The sequence below is a fragment of the Vicia villosa genome, linkage group LG3, assembly GCF_029867415.1.
Source record: "Vicia villosa cultivar HV-30 ecotype Madison, WI linkage group LG3, Vvil1.0, whole genome shotgun sequence".
Taxonomy (NCBI): domain Eukaryota; kingdom Viridiplantae; phylum Streptophyta; class Magnoliopsida; order Fabales; family Fabaceae; genus Vicia; species Vicia villosa.
Genome location: NC_081182.1, coordinates 30,496,521 through 30,501,023, shown reverse-complemented (window position 1 = coordinate 30,501,023; position 4,503 = coordinate 30,496,521). Strand labels below are relative to the sequence as shown.

The following is a 4,503-nucleotide window of genomic DNA, read 5'->3' as shown; positions in this document are numbered from 1 at the left end:
TGATACTAATTCTTCTATTCTTCAATTTCATCAAAAAGATGTACTCCTCCAGTTGATCTTGATATGATTCCCAACATTCTCAATATAACAGACAAACACATAACTAACACTTTAAAAAGAAATTTCTCTACAATACAGATAAATGTTAATACAAATTAATAGAATTAAAATATTAAAAATTTACAACAAAACCTGATTTATCATGTTGAGAAAGTAAGAAAATTTTACAAGATCTAAACATCAATAGTTATAAAAAATATTACCAAACTTCAAATCTAAAAGAAGTTAGGGTAAAAAAGGGTTTTTTCAAATGGAATTATGAACTGAACAAAAGAAAAAAAGAATTGACTACTCGTCTGTGAGGAGAAGAAGAAGATCAACAGAAGTTTATTTCCAGCGCCGGTAATAATGTTGAAATTGTGAAGATCCAGATGAAACTTCAATGATTAAGATCACAAATTCAAAGTGGAGCTTTAAGCGATGGTTGTCTGGCGCAAATTTAATCAGTAGAAAAACTATTTATGTTGAGAGGAAGAGATTAATGGTGATGGTGTAGCCATAAAAAACTGAATCATGGCCAAACAAATGGAAGGGGCGACTAGGGTTAGTGTTTGGGGGAGATGAATTTAAGCGTTGTTGTAGAGAGAGAAATAAAAAAACGTCTATTTAGGGTCTGTTTGGTAAAAATAGCGGTTGACTAATAAGCTAGCTGATAGCTTATAGCTTATGATTGATGGCTGATGGCTGGTGACTTATAGCTTATAGCGGATGGTTGAGACTGATAGCTTATAAGCTAATTGAAGTGTTTGGTAAAATTAGCGGTTCAATTAACTTATAAATGTAAAATGACATAAAAGATATTTAATATATAATTATTTGATTTTAAATTAAAATAAATTATAAGGTTAAAAATGGATTTTAATTAAAATAATAAGGATAAAAAAGGAATAAAAAATAATAAGCTATAAGACATAAGCTAAAACGCTATTTGAAATAGCGTCTGGAAAATAAGCTATAAGCTAGTAAAATAAGCTATAAGCTCGTGATGAAAAGACCGTTACCAAATGGGTCTAAATTATCATATGAGCTTATAAGACATAAGCTATAAGCTCAAATACATGTCTTACCAAACAGAGCCTTAATAGTGGAATCAGTTTAAGTGATATATGAAATAATAATAATAATAATAATAATAATAATAATAATAATAATAATAATAATAATAATAATAATAATAATAATAATAATGACAACAGAATAAATATATAAAAGAAATATATAAAAGTAAATATAAATAAAAGATAAAAAGATATATCTATGACATCAAATAAATTGTATAATAATATTTTATTACCACATAGGATCATTTAATTTATTAATTTTGATTTGGTACATGTTTTCAAAACTTTCTTACTATAAAATCATATATTTTTGTAGTTGGATAATATAATTAAACTAACAAATTTAAATATAAATTAAAAAATTATCGTCATAATTTAATATAATAAAAAATTGTCATACAAGAGAAATAGTTAGAGCGAATCATGAAACTAAAAAAGTAGTAGAAAATTAAGAGGTAATTAATATATATGAAAACATATAAAAAATAATAATAGTGATAGAAATTTCGGTCGTTGATAGTTTGTGACCGATTTAGTGACTATTATATTGTTCATCATCTATGCATCTCTGACATGGTTCACACATAGCTGATCATCATCAATGCATTTCTGACATGGTTCACACATGGTTGACCATATGCATCTTTGACATGGTTCACACTTAGTTGATGATCATCCTATGCATCTCTGACATGGTTCACACATGGTTGACCATCATAAATGCATCTCCGACATAGTTCACACATAGTTGACCATCATCCTATGCATCTCTAATATAGTTCACACATAGTTGACCATCATCCAATGCATATCTAACACGGTTCACACATAGTTGACCATCATCTTATGCATACCTGACATGGTTCACACATAGTTGACAATCACCAGTTGACTATCTTCCTTGGTTCACACATAGTTGACATCTTTAATGCATCCCTAACACGATTGACATCTTTAGTTGCAACTTGAAAGACATTGGGGCACATATATGTACTACAACAACAATTTTCTTACTATCTTCACATGAACCACTTTTTTACAAATTCAACATGATATTGCTTAAACAATGAATAAATATTTGAAAAAAAATACTATTCGAAATCTTGTAGAAAAAGAACCAAGAAGAAATCCAGAATAATAACAAAAAATTTCAATTCAAGTTGCATACCAACATTACAAAGAGAGCACCAAGTTGCTCTGAAAGTGTAAAACTTTAAGGCGTATTCTGCTATCAATTAACCAACACTAATTTACATAAATTGAAATTAGACATTCTTCATGTTACATTTCTTATTTCCAATATCACTAGCTTTAGTAACAACGACTAAGATATCATCACTTCCTCCTTCATTCAAAGCTTTGCCGCAAGCTCAGAAACCGTATGTGCGACCTATCCAACCGCTCCTTCAATGGTATTCGCTGCAACCTTAGTTCCATCCATCATCAATGACATGTCCAACCTGCATGCGTGCTACTATTCTCATTGAAGCTACAAACTTGTTATCATCAAAGTAGTTCACGGTTAATCTGCCAGCATTAGCATAAATTACCAGATATTATAGTGACTCCTCTCTTAGACAAGATCTGAAAAAATGTACTCCATTTTATATTATAAGTTCTGGGCTCCATAATATAAGAAACAACAATCTTGTTACAAATAAGCATGAATCCAGGTTTTACATTATAAGAGAAAGATGCATAAGGAAATGTCTAGACTTGGAGAGGTAATACAAACTATATCTAAATAAACTTGGAAAATAGACTCCAGCTACTAATGCACATCTTCAATGCATAACCCACTGAATACAACAGTCATTTCATGAGGCAAATTAGACCACCTAAAAATGAAGAATACACCACTCGGAATTAGTAACAGCAAAAACAAATAGATTCTAAGGAGTATACATCGTCAGAATGATTAACCTCGTGTCCAGATGCAGCGGTGATGCTCAAGTAAAGAGACTTAATATCATCGTCTAAACTATCTGCTAGAATAACAGTCTGCAAGCAATGATAGAGTCAGCGAATTTGCATGAAACATTTGTATCAGTATCACATTCAAGTTGAAATAACCAATCTAATATTTTACTATCTATCAGTATTTCTTTAGTCAAATTGAAATTGAAACTGAAAATCAATTTATCATACTAAGTTTACTAATTGATGGCTACTAGCAAGCATACCCACGATTCAGAGGGCTGGTCATAAAAGCTTATATACATCCATCAATTTAGTTGGAAAAAATGTGTCGTAGACTAATACCTCAAAGCTGAAGTTATTCTGAGATCTGGGCTAATTTTGAGTTTGATCTTTATGTTGGATTTCTTAGATGATTCCAAGCTGGAGAGCGCTGATAGGTCGACAAAAATGATCCATAACCACCAAATTTCGCCCCTGTAATTTTGTTCCTCAATATTATTAGAACAAAAAACTAATTATTTTGCAGACAATGTGAGATGAATTAGGGTTCTAGGTTAAAACATACCCAAATTCTTCACTGACACCCCAACCTTCAAAATCTTTCTGAAAGTGTCCAAGAATGTGAATTTTGCTATCCTTGAGTAAAAACCAAATTCACAAATCATTGAGAAAAAACAAAATGTAACAGATCATCTTAGAAGCCATGGTAATTCTTAGAGAGGGTAGTATTTCATTGAATACCATAAGAAGCAAGTGAGCCAAAACATACCTATTGCAAAAACATATGAATATTAACATTTTAAAAAAATCAAACAGATGAATTCATGGAAGTAAAATGTATGTAACTCGAGGAAAAATAAAATCAGGATCGCCGTAAATAAGAACATCGGGGATAACTTCGTTATAAATCTTTTGATTTAAATCTTTCTTCAATTGTTGAACACCTAAGACCATTGTAGACACTAATGTGTGAAATTGTTCAGAGAGATGGTTCTTTGAGAGAGAGGGAGTTTTGAGAGAGATAAGATAGAACAGAGAGAATGTGAAGATATCAAATTAGAGAGAAAGTGAATGTTTTGAAATTATCTTTTTTTATATAATTAAATTTTTTTTTGGTTTAAGCTGAAAATAGAAAAGAGAAAGTTTTAGAAAATGAGAGGGAATGGAAAATAAATGTGGGAAACCTTCAGCATATAAGAGGGAAAGGAAAATAATTTCTAAAATTTTAATATTTTAAAAATTTATTAATAAATTTATACAAAATATATTTTCATTTATATATATATATATATATATATATATATATATATATATATATATATATATAACATATGAAAATGGTTAGAATAATGATACTCAATCCATTTTTTATTATAAGTCGTTTTGGAAAAAAAATTGTATTTTAATATAAGTCGCCTTACAATTCCAAAGAATAATTAATGATATTTTTCCTATTATATCC

The 4,503-nt window shown here is 29.5% G+C and overlaps 1 long non-coding RNA gene across 2 annotated transcripts; it reads right to left on the bottom strand.

The window, feature by feature from the left end:
• Positions 1–2,259: 2,259 nt before the first annotated feature.
• Positions 2,260–4,103, bottom strand: LOC131655312 (uncharacterized). Of its 2 annotated transcripts, XR_009299720.1 has the most exons (5): positions 3,607–4,103; positions 3,384–3,515; positions 3,045–3,122; positions 2,672–2,959; positions 2,260–2,581 (listed from the first exon to the last, which is right to left on the bottom strand). It is a non-coding gene; the product is annotated as an uncharacterized LOC131655312 (long non-coding RNA). The 2 variants fall into 2 exon arrangements; XR_009299719.1 differs by having other exon boundaries at positions 2,260–2,959.
• Positions 4,104–4,503: the final 400 nt, after the last annotated feature.